Source organism: Trachurus trachurus, assembly GCF_905171665.1.
Source record: "Trachurus trachurus genome assembly, chromosome: 21".
Classification (NCBI taxonomy): domain Eukaryota; kingdom Metazoa; phylum Chordata; class Actinopteri; order Carangiformes; family Carangidae; genus Trachurus; species Trachurus trachurus.
This window is the reverse complement of record NC_139899.1, coordinates 13,646,853-13,664,663: the sequence shown is the minus strand read 5'-3', so window position 1 is coordinate 13,664,663 and position 17,811 is coordinate 13,646,853.

Sequence of the window (17,811 nt, the reverse complement as noted above, 5' to 3'; positions counted from 1 at the left end):
CTGTTCTTCAGCTTCCTGTCTTATTATCACTTTAATTGATGCACTGATGAGCTCTTGAAAGGTAAAACATGACATCCTAACTAAAATTGTTTGTCTACAAGATTAAAGCTCACAGATGGAGCTGCATTGTTATACCATCAGTGTCATCATAAACACGCTTTACTGCAGCAGTAGCGCCACTGTTTTAATGTGTAAATGACGTGATGGATGATGACGTCTGCATTTTGCAGAAGTGTACACTCTCACACACTGATCTGTAGAAATGTGAGTGACGCTTTCCATGAATGTGTGTGTGTGTGTGTGTGTGTGTTTGCTTGTGTTTGTTCTTGGGTGAAGGTCTGGTTCAACCCAGAGGGCCACCACACAATGCCGGCATACTTAAACAGCCTCAACAACCTCATCCTGCGCTCCAATCTTCCAGCAGACAAGGACCCACGTAAATACGGTAAGCAGGTGCAGGGGCAGAAAATGAGTTTGCAAATAAAAGTGTTAAAACCTCAATCACAGGCAAAGGACACAGTCTGAAGCTTCAGTTTATATGTTCAAAGTCCCAAGGCTCTGGCTCATTGTACTAAACGTTTACATTTCTTTTGTTTCATTTCTATTCACATTGTAATAGGTGGGATTATTTTGTATCTATGTGGTCACTCAGACTCTCAAAGGTCATTGTTAAAGATCAGAGAAGTGAAAGGGTTGAAAATGGCACAACTGGGATTGTGCACACTGGCGTAAAGGAGGTGCAGCTGATTGAACACCCAGTGCATTTTGTGGACTATATATATAAAGAAAGCTGTAAACATTGTGTTCATACATGGTTCATTTCACTGGATTAAAGGCAGGGGGTGCTGTGTGTCCTTCACACTCACATCACGGTGTGTATGGTGAATACTGATGAGCACTGCTCACTGGGGAGCTATGCTAAAGAGAACGAGGCTGGCCCACGTTTTCAGGACTGTTTCAGCTCTGAGCATCGCCCTGACCATCTGCCTGCGGGCAGGAGTACACAAACACGAACACACAAACGCGGACGCACGCGCACGTACGCACACACAGACAAACAAACCACGTAAATAAAAGCCCATAAAAAACATACAGTGCATGCACAGTACTACGCGCACACACGACACATTTCTTCCCCAATAGATGATAAAAATGCTTGAGGGTAGAGTGTAATCATTTAAATGTTACCTGCAAACTCCCAGCGGTGTCGGGGCGTGTTACGGGGTGTCAGGGGTGGAGATCCAAGGAGATTACTTTTCAAGGTGATCATTTATCTGTCAGATGTGAAGCCCTTACCCCCACACTGTGTCCTGCAGTATACACTGTGCGCTCGGACCCTGTCGAGGTCTGCATAAAAACAGTTTTTCCATGCTACTCTCACAGGATTGACAGTCAGTCTGCCGCATACCACAGAGGAAATATACAGTTACTCAACTGTTTAATAAGCCACCTTTAGAAGATGCAGACAGAAAAGAGTCCTTATTTATTGCTTTTTGAAGGAAAGGGAAGAGAGGAGACAGTGAGAACAAAAATATAAGAAAAATGTTATTGCGACCCATTTTTCTCATTTAGTAAGTTCATCTTTTATTTGATCAACAGAAAAATGAGAAACAAACTTCAAAATCAATGAATTGTTTAAGCCATTTTTGAGCAAAATGTTGTTCTTCTTAAGTATCAATATTTTTTACCTTTTACCTGCTCTAATTTCACCATTATTATGTCATAAATAGTTTGAATTTTGTACTGTTGGTCAGATACATTTTAAATTTGTAGTTCTGAGAAATCGTTATGAGATTTTCCCCCCTTTTTTGACATTTTGAGACTAAACTATTCCAAAGGTCTGGAGGTAAATTGATGAATAAATATTAGTTACAGCAGTAGTTGTTTCCCATTAGAAAAGATACAAACTAAATTCAATGAGAATAACACATAAATTCTACCAAGGTGTCCTTCAGCAAGACACTGAACCTGCTTCGGGTGACCTCACACTCTTCTATATCGGGGAATGTAAACAAAGACATGCAGCGGAGCAGTTCATGTCTGTGAGCATCTAGAAAGACCCTGGAAAAAATGATAAAGAAAATTCAATTTCCTTTGTGTGTACTAGCAAATGAAATCATCTTGCACAATATTTTTCAACTGACTGTGTCCCAGGTTGAGAGAATATCATTGCTCATTTGGTTCGTGTGCTGAAGAATAGGCGGCGTGCTGTTGTTTTTCTGATACTAACACAATGATCTGTTTTTTTTTTTATTACAGCCATTTCAGTTTCCAGTCACCCCTATTTCGGTCGCGCGGATGATGAAGATGCAATGTAAGGACTACACTTAAAATTCTTCCCTCTGCTAAGCTAACTGTCAATGTATAACAATATCAATGGCTGCTCTTGCAACAACAACAAAAAAGATCCTTATTATCATTCTAATTCGTGAAAATATTCCTTAAATTAGTCAGATCATGATGAATATTATTGACTGGTGCTTGGCTGAGCTTGGGATAAATTATGGAAGCATCCTGCTTTTCAATTCAGGACATTACAGTCAGGGTGGACTCAGGGCAGGGAGGCACATGACAGCAGTATTTACCCATATTTGATTTTCTAAATGGATTTCCCTGAGCTTGCACTATTGATCAGAGTCCCAATATAATGAGTGTTTACCCTGAAGGTGGCACAGAGGTGGATTGATTCTACCCCACTTCCCAAAATGGGTTTATTTAAAATACTCCACACTCTGGGATCCGGAGATCCAGACTGCAGACTGATGTCAGGTTCTGGGTGCACTTGTGCACATGTATGTACACAAACACAACGTTCCTGTGGATCAAATGAAATCAATCATTGTGTGAGTGGATTGAGCTGAGGCTGTGAAGGTCTATCCTCTCCAGAGCCTTATTAGAGCTAACACTAGCAATCCCACTGACCGTTCCAGAGTTTACAGGCCTGCAGTTTCTCCACATGCACGGCATTTCTTTTTTTGTATGTAGCATTTAATAGCTATTAGCTTGCTAAGGTACTGCAGCAGCTGTAAGTGCACAATTACCCCCTCCATCCAGGGTGACTCTGCTTTCCGCTGGATGTATTGATTTGGCCGAGGCTGTGTTAAAGATACAGAAGGCTTATTACTTCAAATGTCTTGATTCACACAATACGGTAGCCGTACCCATGGGAAAAATTCGAAGGCTATCTTGGCCATACTGATAACAAGTCTGCTCAGTAGCTGCTGCTGCTGCTGCTGCCGCCGCTGCTGCTGGCTATCCTCTGTAGTTAGTGGACGCCCACCACATGTCCCCTCTCTGCTACTCTCTCTCCTCCCCACTTGGCTACTCTGCCAGCCTTTTTAGCTCCATGCAGCTCATTTTGTTTGGATGGTATTATTGTACTCTAGTCAAAGGACAGAAGTAAAGAGAATGCAGTAGGATACTATAGGGGGAGGTATGGGAGCACAGAACATGGGAGAGGAACAGAGGTATCAAAGTATGAAGAAATGGACCAGGTTTAAGAAAAAACTGAAGGATTATGGCCTCAGCTCATTGTTTTGGCTTTACACAACGCCACTGTGCAGACAGACTACTGTATACCGAAACAGTGGTGTGAAGTTGTTCTCAACTTCAAGCCATCTGTTTCTGCAGTGATTATCTTGTCAGAGGCGACTCACAGGCTCTTCTTTTAACACAGCGGTTTGTTATGAATGGAATTCACTTTATTGTGAACCACATGAATAGTTCAAATGACTCAGGTCCCGGCAGGCGAGGATATGATAGTTTGTAGGAAGAGTTGAAAATGGGGCCATTGTTTTCAGAAAAGATTTACATCAGGTTGCTCCATTCAAAGTGACTCAGAACAGAGCGTATTGATTTGCTTACTATCCTTGGATCTAAACCCCCAGCTACAGCAGCAGTGTGGCCTCTCCTACAGCAAGTACAGAGAAAAGCAAAAACTAAAGCAGCACAGCACAATATATTATCCGTTAATGGAGTTAATGCGGATGAATGATAATACACTAATTACGAATGTGTCTGATAATTAATGACATCAGCGCTGTCATTGTCATTTGAATGATCCTATTTTCTCCTCACAGTGTTCAGGGAATGCTCCACATCCTTGTGGCTATGTGTGTGCTGACGGGTTACTCCATCACAACCGCAAGTTTTGCCATCTACGAAGTCAGTGAGCACCACAGTGGCTCCAAGAGGCTGCAGCACATCGCTGGCATCGGCGAGCCCTTCTACTGGGCTGTGAACTTCTTCTACGACATGGTAATGTCTTCTAATCTCGTAACAGCGAACCCAGGCAAAGATCTTATTAACTGAGAATCTTTGTGAATCTAAATCATGCTCAATACAAGCAAAAGTTAACATAATTATAGTGCATCCCTGCTCAGTGTGAAATCTTAGAACATTGCCTGCTCATTACATCTTTTCGAAAGAAAGTTAGGCCTAATTAATAACTTATTTCTTACTCTCAGTTAATAAATGTTTAATTTCTTTTTTGATTCTTTATTAATCCTTTTCATTGAACTTATATGCCTTTGTGTTGATTGTTGTTTCATTTTTTTTCAACAGGTCATCTATATGATCCCTGTGGCCTTGACTGTTGGTGTGATAGCAGCCTTCCAGATTCCAGCGTTCACCGAACGGCAAAACTTGGGTGCCATCACCCTCCTTCTAGTGCTTTTCGGGTGAGTAAATTGGAAGGAGGTTAATTTACTAAATGTCAGCTTATGGTATAGTTAGGAGTATTTTTTTTTTATGCTGTTTATGACTTTTTAATATTCTGTAAATGTTTACAAAGAAAACTACATTTCCTCCCTCACTACAACCCAGCTCTTTACAGCCTTTTGTTGTTAGTAAAGACCAAGTCCAACTGGGCAGAAAACCCACTGGTAACTCAATCACACAGATTTGGGACCATTTCTCACACAAAACAGCAATAGAAAGTAGCCTTCTATTGGTCAGTGGTGAACTCAGAAGTTGCTCTGTAAACTGTGAAGGATATTTACTGTGATTTAACCCTGCTGTTTGCTTGGATTTACTCCTGTGAATTACTTTATAACACCAAGCTGGTGTTCGTTTTCAATCTGTATGTTTTGTGCCGAGAACAAGTTTCACTCAAGTACAGTACAAGATACAAAAGCCTAAACAAATATTAACCTTCACAAGAGTGATAGAATGATGTACATGGGGGGAGCATGCCACTCAACCTTGGTGACTAACAGCACAATGACACAAAGAATGCCAAGAGTGGATGTAGATTTGTGGGTGATGTTCAGAAAGCAGAACTGTCCCTGCAGTACTGACAAGTCTTAATGATTACAATAAACTACACAATTTATGTCTTTTATCATCACAGTGTATAAACTCCAGCACCCTGCTTTCATGCCCTAAAAGTTCTGATTTAAAAGTTAATGTAGCTCAGCCCACATTAAAAATACAATAATAACATAATAAAAAAAACATAAAAAAGAAACAAATTGGTGGAAAAAAAATCTCGAGTCAAACTTTTCTCTACAAATACATCATTGTTTTACCAATAGTTGTTCAAAAGTTTAGAAACATATTTGCAAAAGCTTTTCATTTATTTTCAGTGAATGCATTTACAGATATATGTATATCTTCATGTGAATATTTTTATACCGTAATTTGCAAATTCATATTTGCCAGACTTTTTGTGTTTGCAAATGTTTTTTGTTTTTTTTTGTATTTGTGGAAGGTATTTTCTACTTACACATCACACATTTACACACTGATTGTCGATCTGTTTAGACAGATGACACTGAGACACATTTACCTTCATAACAAAGTATCTAGGAGCATCTGTGCTACTCTGATTCGAGCAGATTTATGGAATAGTGCTTGTAGTCAGACCATCATCCTCAACATGCACTTAAAGCGCCCAAGGAATGTTTACGCCTAACACTGAAATACTCCGGACGAGTTGAGTCCATCATCTGTCCTCATTCAAGCAGACTGTTCTTTCTGGCACAGGATTCATCAAAGTTATTTCAGCGAACAAAAGGGTTTCTACGTCACGCTGCACTTTCCGCACGTTACTTTGTGTACCCGCAGGTCGGATTTACAGCGCAGAGCATAAGGAGGCTGCTGTTTTTCAAACAACGCAGCTCAATTTTTCAGAATTTCTTACAAAGACAGATGGTGGTAGGACTGAAAGGATGATAGAAAAATCACTGCCAACATGTTCGTTCCATTCAAGCCAAAGATGGTAGAGAGCGAGAGAAGGGAGCTAGGAAGCAACATGATGCTCAGCAATAACAATATGGCTGTTTTTATAGTGGTGAAATATCATGACAACATAAAAAAGATGGCATACAAGGCAAATGATGACGCAGACGATAAATGCGATACACATAATGGACAAACACTGACGGTAGCATACAGCAGTTAAAGTGATGTATGTGATGATATGATAAAAACTCAGGGAGTGGAGATTAGATCAGATTAAAGCTGGGGTAGGCAGAAATCTTGAGAAGAAAAAATAAACTCCATATGCACACACACCCCCACACGAACAACACAAGTCACAGCCATGAGCCTTTGCCTACAGTAAGTAGAAGGCTCAACTATCAACAACATTCATATAACAATTCATTGCCTGCATTCATGCTTAATAATTCCTTAAAATCAATAATTAGTTACAGTTACTAGTTACTTCTCTCAGAAAGCAATTAATTTAAAATATAACCTTTGCATTTTGTCTTATTTATGTAGACAAAATGGGCTACATTCGGGCTATGTGTGTCGTTTGGTTTGGTGCTTCAGAAGATTCTTTGCTGTGTCTGAAGTTCTCACACCTGCACATAGTCAACAGCTCAACACTGTAAAATCCCTATAATCCTCTGACATTGTCCGCTATTTTCATTAGTTTATTTAACAAGTAACTACCCCATTTAAATAGCATTAATTGTTACACTACTCGTCACTGCATAAAGTGGAGGAATTACAGTAATACTTTTATACTTTTATACTACACTGCCAACCATTACAATACATTTGGATGTCACAGGAAAATTATGTTATTTGTCCAGGGAAGCAGGTTTTATGCAGAGCTCCACTACTTCCTGAACTTAAACAAGCTCCTTTATTTCCTGTCTTACATTATTGGACAAACTGATTAATCCAGGTGTGTCTGACTTTGACCTCAGTAGTCACAACAATGGTCAGACACACCTGGATTAATCAGTTTGTCCAATAATGTAAGACAGGAAATAAAGGAGCTTGTTTAAGTTCAGGAAGTAGTGGAGCTGTGCATAAAGCCTGTTGCAGCAAGTCCTCTCCATCTCTGAAACACATCACTGAAATTATATACAGCTGGTGAAATGTTCACTTTGACTGAACATACCTGTGATTGGCCAAAGTCTCCTTATAAGAGGTTCAGTTTTCTAATGCCTGAAAGGATTCGCTAAAATGCTAATTTGCCAGAGAGCTGCACACCTACACGGTAGTAAGTAGGGTTGTGAGTACAATCAGTACAGTGCTGTGTGCCTATATTTTAAAATCAATCTTATTGTGAGATGTAGATTTTGGGGGAAGGCATCACACCAACGCAGCGCCACGTTCTCCGTGTCTGCATCAGTGGGGTTATTTACATCATTTACCAGCTGTAGCAGAGGTTTAGGCTCCTGTGTTTGCTGTTGCTGTCGCACGCCTCGTCCTGAGCCCTAGATCTTAGGAGGCCAAGTCAGCACTCTGCTCCTCATTTATCAGACAGATGTCTCCCTCCCAAGCAATGAATAATCACAGTGCTCCATCTGTCAGGCTGCACCCACCTGGTCTGGTCTGCAGCCTTCTTTGCTTCTGTTCCTTGTCATGGCTTGGCACCCACAGTCTGCCTACCCAAGCACCTTTTTGGGCATGGCACGCAGATGCTTTGTCTCTGTCTGGCTCTGTCTGTTTGCGTCTGTCTCTCCCTTTCCCCACTGCACTTTCTTCTTTTTCATCTCTTTCTACCTCTTTCTCTTCTCTCTGACCCAGACACCCCAATCAAATGAACAAGCAGATTATGTGAGAGAAAGGAGAGAACAAAAAGAAGGAAAAGGATGTTCTGCCAGCAAGGGAATAAAGGGAGAAGTAATTTATCTTCCTCTCTTTTGGCGCCATGACTGAATGTTTACCCTTGTCATGGTGTGGTATTTTTTCCCCCTCTTCCCTTTCCACTATTCTTTGGTGCCTATTTTCAGCTCACAGTCGCTCTATTTAGCCTGTTAAAGGCCCGAATCACTCCAGTTAAAAAATGCAAGATCCTGTCATTTTAGAAAGTGCATTTGTGAGAAGGACTGTATAAATTTTCCATATCCACTTTGTGTGTTTGTCTTTGTGCATCTTCTGTATTTGAAACCAACCCAGGCAGATCACAGCAGAGCTATTTTAAGTTCTATGTGTGGAGTTATTTTTATTTGATGCTGTGTTCTAAGTATCGCTTCTGTGTCAATCCCTCAGGTTTGCTACCTTCCCCTGGATGTATCTCTTATCAGGCGTCTTCAAGGATGCAGAAATGGCCTTCATCACCTATGTGTGCATCAACCTCTTCATCAGTGTCAACACAATCATATCCACGTCCATCCTCTACTTCCTGAGTCAAATTTCCATGCAGAACCCTGAGGTTAGAATAAAGTGCCTGAGTCGAGATACAGTTTGTCAACTGGATAGCTCTGTAGTATTTGGATTAGCATTTCACTTAAATGTGTCACATACAGTATGTCACATATCCAATAGTAGGAAAGTGAGAATTACATTACAAACTTCTCAGTGCCGTCTGTTTTGTCCTTTTTGCTCCCCCAGGCCATCCAGGTAGTCTTTGAAAAGCTGAGCCACGCCTTCCTAATCTTCCCCCAGTTCAACTTTGGGAATGGGCTCATGCAGCTGGCTAGGATGAACATTGAAGTCCAGATCCTCAGTGGCTACAACATTGATGCCTATCAGAACCCGTTCTCCACAGAAACCCTGGGCTGGATGTTCATCTCTTCCTTCATCCAGGGTGTGGTCTTCTTCACCTTGCGCCTCCTGCTCAACAAGTCTCTCATGCGCAAAGTCAGGTAAGAAAAACTGAAGCCAGAGACGTGATAATGAGAAACGATTATGAAGTCCTGTGTACACATCCAGCCCTGTAATTGGATTGAAATTATACTGCATGTACAGAATGTGGAATTGACTCGTTGGCAGCCCAGAATATAAAAGTGAGACCTAAATGCAGAAAATATGAAAATGAGTGGTTGAATATGCATCAGAGCCACTTTGAGTAATTAAAGAAAACATTAAAAACTTAAATTACACTTAAAAAAAAAAAAATCAAAATAAACAAATATCTACTTTTTATAGAATAAAAGCAACTCCTCCTCAACACTTGTTACTTTCCTCTTTGCAGGCATCTGATCTGTGGCAGGAAGGCAGTGCCACACGTGACTCATGAGGACGAAGATGAGGATGTGGCAGCTGAGCACCAACGGGTGTCCAGTGGAGCAGCCGGCTCAGACATCCTGCAGGTCAACCAGCTCACCAAGGTCTATCAACACCTTAAGAGGAAGGTCCATGCTGTCAAGCGGGTCTCTGTGGGCATCCCCGCAGGAGAGGTAAGTCTAAGGAGGGGCAGGAAAATTGATTACTATTGATAAGGAAAGGGAGATGTAATTTATGAATCGATCTCACGATGCTCTTGCTGTCTATCAACCAACCACAGAGTTTGCACTGTAGATAGGCACTCGTCACTTTGATTCACAAATCTTAAATCAGAATATCGACCTGAACATCAGTCTAATCATTGTATCATAGTACTGTATAGTGGTGTAAGGCTTCAGGGTCACTAAGAAGTGAGTGATTGTTTGCAGTGCTTTGGTCTGCTGGGAGTCAATGGGGCAGGAAAAACTACCACCTTCAAGATGCTGACTGGAGACGTCAGCCCCACCGATGGCACAGCACAGATCAGGGACTGGGATGGGTAAGCGCTTATTTATCTGTTTCCTCACAAAACGCGCAAATGTTACAAAGGAGTTGTGTTTGCATTTGATTGCTGTTTATTGCTTTCAAAATGAATTGTGTAGGGACACAGGTGTGTGTTTTATCTAGATTTTTGTCGACATAAATATGCACGCTTAAGAGGTGGGGGTGTCAGCATAATGTAAAAATACTGTTACAGTCAGAAAAATACTAACACTTGATGCATTTTCCTGCAAATTAAAGATAATTCTGGGAACCAGAGGATAGGACAGGAGCAAACCATTGCTTTGATTTAATTTTTTACATGCACCCAAGCTGCACTGCCTAATGATTTTGGACTTGATTAGATTTGTGCAACACAAATATCCACAAATGAGGGATGTTATTGCTTTGCATCAGCCAGAATTTGAACAAAATGCTTTGGGATTTAGCAAGCAACGCTGTATCTTATCCCTGTATCTGAAGCTCTCCTTTAAAAGGATAAAGCGCCACTTTTCTCATGAGCCTGGCTCCCAATTCCTGCTCTGCGTTGGTGGCCATTCCCAACACATCACACTACAGACAACAGGTCCTCTGAAACATCTTTGATGTGATGTATTTCTTTGTATCTTTTTTTCTCCCAGGCGCCTGGTTGACATCATGGAGTGCCGTAACCAGGGAATTAACATCGGCTACTGTCCCCAGGTGGATGCACTGGACGATCTGCTCACCGGAGAAGAGCACTTGTACTTCTACGCTCGTGTTCGTGGCATCTCAAAGAGACAGATAGAAGGGGTAAGGAGGTGCTGCAGGCTCTGTGCTGCCATTCAAAGCTTTCGGTGGTGATAACACCGTGCACAAAATGACACCGATCAGATATAAATTCAAAGATGCACTGCCTCTGCAGGACCGTTGAACTGTTGATGCTTCCTTGCATACTGAATCAGAGGGTGTGAAGGGTTGAGTGATGTGTGCTGAAAGCTGTACTATCTGGGGCAAAATGGAAACGCTTTTGTTGTCAGTTCATGCAATCCAAACTTCAGAATTAAGCTGATGCTGTATGCTTCAGTGCAGACAATTTACATTTAAACGATACTTTGATGATGAGAGGATCTCATTTGACATGTCACTTTCGCCCCATTCTCCCCATTTATCTTTCTGAGAACTAATCAATCTTGTTTCTGTGGTGATTACTGAGAGTGCCTGTCTTTCGCTGCTGCTGACATGAGTGGAATCTGCAGAGCAACCAATCAAAAGATGATATAATTTTCCATCTTGTTGTAATTTTTTTTTTTCACAAAAGGAAAGAGTAAAAACAGCAAACAGCTTTGGAGTGAGTGAAAGTTTGTAGAAAATGCGCCAGTTCTAAATTGTATGCAGAAAAACAATCCTCTGTGTCTCTATGTCCCATTTTTGCAACATAGGATGCAGGAGCATAAATATTGATTGTTTCTGACAGCCACACTCAGAGTGTTAGAAACATGATTGCACATGCATTATCCAGTATGAACATAGCCACACATGTAGTTATCCAAACAGAGAGGCACAGAAATGGATGCGCCTGGCTCTGATCATCATCATCCGTTGCTTTCGGAGCAACCTCTCCTCTCTGGTCAGGGAAGTGACAACAATGGTTATAATGGCGACAGCATCGACGTTGAGCTAATTCACAAAGATGAGGTTATATATAGAGTTCCTCTTATGTTGTCTCTCACTGGCAGTCCCCTAGCTGTGGATAATGAGACAAGCCTTAATGGGGTCATTTCACATTGACATGGTTTTGTCAGGCTTAATGAGCTGTTACATCAAAGGTGATAGAAAGGGGCTTTTATGAGAGAACATAAAAAAACAACACATTGTGATCTGAACCAGTCAGGAGGATGCTGCACTATATTTCCACTGCTAATCATTCAAATGTAGCTGCTGTAACTGTGTATGTGTCTAAATCATGTTATGTTGCACACGGTGCTCTGTTAACCTTGATCAGTGATAAGTCAGAATCATACAGAAATATCTAATCCTCTTACCGAGAGAAAGCAGAGAATTGAAGTGAACTAGGCGATCTATTGCATTGGCTTGCTTCATTGACGCGGTTTCAAAACTTGCCAGCTGATAGGGCGGAAAAGGCTAAAGCTTACCGATGGGAAATCACCTCCAGCTATTGGAAAATGAACTGGTATTTACAGCACACTCTTTCATGTGATTAATGGGCAAGGGTAGAGACTTTTAAGAGACTTGGTTGTCATGCCATTAGGGGTTTTTCATTCCTGCTACCAATGTGGTGTAACACAGGATAAACGGATAGTCGACAAATTACGCTGTGTCAGTCCCTGTTCTCTAAAGTTGCAGCCTCAGGACAGGATGGAGTTTAGATAGAGTAAAGTTGCCAAGTAAAGTCATCATTGTTGTTCAAACAAAATTAAATATGCATGGGAGTGGGACAGACAGATACCCTGGTTATTTGCTGTGCCGCTGTACTGGACAGAATAGGAATAGGAGGCAATAACACAAAAGAATGAATATCAAGTAGCCAGTAGGGTGGAGGGCCGCACTTTGCCCTCAGAATAATCTTTCCTGTAAATCCACCTCTTCCCTGCTGTGGTCAGGTTCTGAGTTGTATGTGTTGTGGAATATTGAACTTTTTTCCTCCAGGGAGAGGGGCCTTTAGTTGATGGATTAAAGGGATGGACAATCAGTGTACTGTAAAGCCCCCGTGTTGTTTAGATCAGCTGGAGCCAACAGATGAGCGGTTGACTTCATCCTAATGTTCATGGAACCAGCACGCTGCAAACTGCTCGGGGAAATTATTGTCTCATATTCCTCGATGCTCATGCAGCCACGCAGGGCAATCATTAAACCTATTGGCACGCAGTAGATGACAGCTAATCCATTCCATATCTACTTCATTGATTATCAGTTTGAAGCAGAAACATGCTGGAGTTCTCCTCTGGCTCCCTGCAGATAGAGACTTATTTGAAAGAAAGAGCAAATAAAATTATCATCTTTTTAAACAGATTTTGAAGTCAGTTTTACTGCAAGTATTGAGCATTTCATTGGTATTCATCAACATGCATGTGAAGGATTTAACAAGCGGTTTTGAGTCGGCTGTCCAGCTACAATTAATAATCAATTTGATTTTGCCTTGAAAACACACATTTAACTGTGATAAATGTTCTACCACTTCATTTTGAAAGAAAAAAACACTCTTGAATTGAATATTGAATAATTCCACGGACTCCTCTCTACTTGTGCCTGTGTATTATTGTGTTAATATTCACCTGATATTGACCTTATCCTCTATGTTGTATGTAGTTTCAAATTAAAAGGTGGGACATGCTGCTCTACCTGTGTATGACTTCTAATCTTATCAACTTGACTCAGTAATGTAGCCACCTTTTAGTGGAGGTAAGTGCATTGAAAACTTTATTTTATTTATCCCCTGGATAATGTGTTTGTTGTTTCCTTACAGGTGGTGAACTACCTGCTGAAGAGGCTGGAGCTGAACTACCACAGAAACATCATTACCGACAGTTACAGCTGTGGCACCCGCAGGAAGCTCTCGACAGCGCTGGCTCTCATCGGGCACCCACAAATCCTGCTCCTGGTGAGGACACTCTCATTACTGTGTCTGTAGCTGCTCATTTAAGTACCTGACTAGAAACCAGACAACAAATATTTAATTAACTGCATGCGACTGTTCCTCCAGAAAGGATCTTTGACGTGATGTAGGTACAGACAGACTAGACTTGACACAGCTCATATAGCTAATGAGTCTGCTTGCTCGGTATTCCCAGGGCATAGTATAGTATTCCCAAAAGCTTTCAACTTTGTTCCTACCTTATGTGTCTATGAAATGTTCTTTTCTCTTTCTCTCTTTTTTCTGTCTTCACATCTTTCTACACTTCAAGTTCCACCATGCGTTGACTTAATTTTCTATTCTCTCTTACATTTTCCCTCATTTTTCCCATAACCTCCCTCTATCTGTCTGTGACACTGCTCCCTTCCTATTTTGCATTTCTGCCTCTGTTCACCCTGCCATTGGTTTTCCCTTCTCTAACTGTATGTGCTGCACGCTATTTGCAACTCGCTTCCTTCCTGAGCGAGCTCCTCCTTTTGCATCTTGTTTGTCAACCTCCCTCTCTTTCTTTGACACGCTGCTACCCTCTTTCTCATTGCCATCTCTCCACAGGATGAGCCGAGCTCTGGCATGGACCCTCGCACCAAGCGTCACCTGTGGAAAATCATCTCCGAGGAGGTGAAAGGAAAATGTGCTGTGGTCCTCACCTCTCACAGGTTAGAAGAATATCACAGACATACACCTGCAAGAGTGTATCTCGAAACATTAATAAATATATATATATATATATATATATATATATATATATATATACACACACTTCTAAATTCCACTGTTACACAAAATGGCACTGGGCTGCACATGGGTAAGAAGTAAGGTTGCATTTTAGTCTAGCATTATGTTTCCAGCTTTTTCCCACAGAGTACTATAGATAACAATTAGGATAACTAGCGACAGCTGCCATTAATAATTACTGTATGCTGTATGTAAGACTCCTTGTTTGACCTTTTAGCTTTCTCTCTTTGCCTCTGTTTCTCAGCATGGAGGAGTGTGAGGCACTGTGCAGCCGTCTTGCCATCATGGTGAAAGGTCAGTTCCAATGCCTGGGCTCCCTGCAGCACATTAAGAACAGGTTAGTGACCTCTGCTCATCCTCCAATCCAGCTATTACTGCTCTCCCCACTCTGCCTCCATACCCTCCTATTCTTTTCCCCATGGTCCTTTGTGCAACTAAATGCTCAATTTTACTTCTAAGAACAGTGCACCCCCACCCCCTCCCCTCAGACAAGTAATAACACTATGCTTTGTTCGTAAAATCTCCTTTGTGCAGGTTCGGCAGTGGGTTCACAGTGAAGATGTACTTGGCTGAGGCCTCCAGTGATGCAGAGGCAATCACTGGCTTCATGCAGCGCAGATTCCCCAGCACTTATCTCAAGGTGAGCTTTGTCAGCTATACGAAGATGCGAAGAGTGCTCGGTAGAGAAGAAGGAAAAAACCACAAGTATAAATTGCAGTGGAATGTTGCAATGAATTTAGTGGAATGTATTGTGTACTGAAAAACCATACACTGTATATAAAAAGGTACATACATGTGTGAGTGTTTCTTGTTAAAGATTCTACAGCAATATGCTTCAAAAATTAGCTTTTGTTTTGGCCATTTCATTAACAACGGGCCTGAGTAATTTGTGTAAAACCTCAACAGAGCCAGATGTCAAATCCAACAAGTGCACCCTCACATGAACTGGCTGTACCATCGACAGATACAGATTTTTTGGCCTCTTGGAGGCAGTAAAACAACATGGAAACACAAAACTGACATATTATTATCTTAATATAGGTGAACTGTTAGCGAGCAGTTGCCTATTTACCCTTCTAATTTACAAATTTGATTAAAATGATCATTAATTTTGGAGGCGTTGCAGTCCAACCAACATAACATAAAACATAAATCTAATTTTCGCTCTTGCATTAGCTCTGTTTTTGTCAGCAACAACTCCTGAGGGAAATATTCGGCCCATTAGCTGCTAAATGCTCCATCATGTTTACATGGTAGTTGCCAAGGTAGTCCCTAACTTTAACTGGGGTGTGGTATGTATTGTGGGCTCACCTATGAGCTGCCTGCTGCTGCTGCTGCTAAAACACTGATCCAGTGTGACAATACTGAGTGAGGCAGCTATAGGGAGTCCTTACAAAATTAACTATCTACCAATACTACCAAGTATTGATATTAATACCTCACTGCCCATACAGCCAACATCTTCTTGAAAATTGTCTGACTTCCTCAACTAAAAGCAAAATTTTCAGAGAGTATAAACAAAGACAGGTGTTACCAAGGATACGAATTAAGGCTCCATTCCATTCAGGCTAAACAGAGTCAGGGTGCTGCTATTGGGCATGCTGGCTCCTAATATAATACATCCATGGCTGGCTCATTAGAAAAAGCTCTGCTACACTAAATGGAATGGAGCCTTAATTCGTATCCTTGGTAACACCTGTATTTGTTTATACTCTCTGAAAAGGTCTATACCACATATACAGTATGTCTATTTTCGTGAATATATAGTATCACTGTGCCACTTTTCTATTGAAGTGAATGAAGAAGCGGTTTCAGACCTGCTGGATCCACTGCATACATATATTTTTATGAACACCTTTTCACTTTATTTTACAGTATTTAATGATTTATATAAAATGTAACCCCTTTCCTGTGCACTCTTTCCCAATACACAGGACCAGCACTCCACTATGGTGGAGTACCACGTACCAGTTGCTCCAGGAGGGGTGGCTGACATCTTCGACCAGCTGGAGTCAAACAAGAATGCTCTGCAGATCAAACACTTCTCTGTGAGCCAAACCACACTGGATGAGGTGAGAAAAGGAGACAGGACACAAACAGAGGGAGAGAGAGAGAGAGAGAGAGAGAGAGGGAGGGAGGGAGGGAGGGAGGGAGAACTAGTGTGAGGTTTTGTAGGGGTGGGTAGATGGTAGCGGGGGACAGAAAAAAGGGACAGGAGATGAGAGAAGAGGAGAAAGGGAGGGAGGGGAGGCAGGGACAGAAGAAAGCTGAGTGGGAGTGAAAGACTGAGTAGAGAAAGTTTAAAAGAGGCAGAGGGAAACTGACAGAGGGTATGCCTGAGGGAAAATAAATGGAATATGAGTTAGGGAGAAAATCCATGAGCTTTATATGCAGCCAGTGCTGATATTCTTCAACCACTCTGCCCTTCTGGGGCTTTGGGATTGGAAGAAGCCATAAGCAGAAGAAAAAAAAAAAAAAAGGGGGGGGGGGGGGGGGGGGGGGGGGGGGGCAGAGGAGAGCCGTCCAGTAGATTAGCTGAAATGTATGGCACTCACTCAGTGAGGGGTAATTGTCTTTGATACTGCCATTCCTCTTACATTATTACTGTATCTCGACAGGTCTTCATCAACTTTGCCATGGGAAAGGTTGGCATGGACAACATACCAATTGACCAAGAGGACGAGTTTGATGACCTGGACTCCATTAAGGCAGTACAAACATAGAACTGACTGCTGTCTTTTCTCTGTTATTATGTTTATGTCCCCAATGAAATGAAACACAGTATATGTTAATAGTAAATTGCCCCATAATATATATGATATCCATTTATACAGTATATATTTTTTAGTTTAAATCATTCCCTGACTATTTTGTGAAAGTCCCTCGACTAATGACGTGAAGGGTAACGTACAACCCTGTCCTGAACAAATTGAACTCTAAATGAGAGGCATAAAAGCACCTGCACATTTACATACATGCACAATTTATAAAAGTTGATTAATTGAAGTCTTATGTTTATTTACTTTTCACCTATTTTAGAGGTCACATAATGACACTCAATATGTTTACTCATTTCTCATGATTTTATGATATATGAAGGATGAAATTAATCATGTAGGACATTCATTTCTCTCTGTAGCTGCTACACTAAAACTGTATATGTTATTCCTCTGTTTAGAATCATTTTCATTTGATTTTACTTCATCTTAAAATACTCACCCACTAAATATATAATATGTCTCAAAGTATTTTTTTTAATCTCAGGGACACGTAATTGTGCCCACTGGATAAAATTTGACAAAACAAAAATTATTAACACACAGAAGAACATCCTCAATATGCACTTTTCCCCTACTCATTAACACTTCCTCTGAGGGCATATCTAACTTTTAAAAATGCATAAACTGAATTTTTAATGTACTCTTTCCCACTTATGGACCAGTTCCAAATGGTCTTGAATGTATCAAGCCTTTTTTATAATTCTAATAAAGCTATTTTTCAATTGCAGCTGC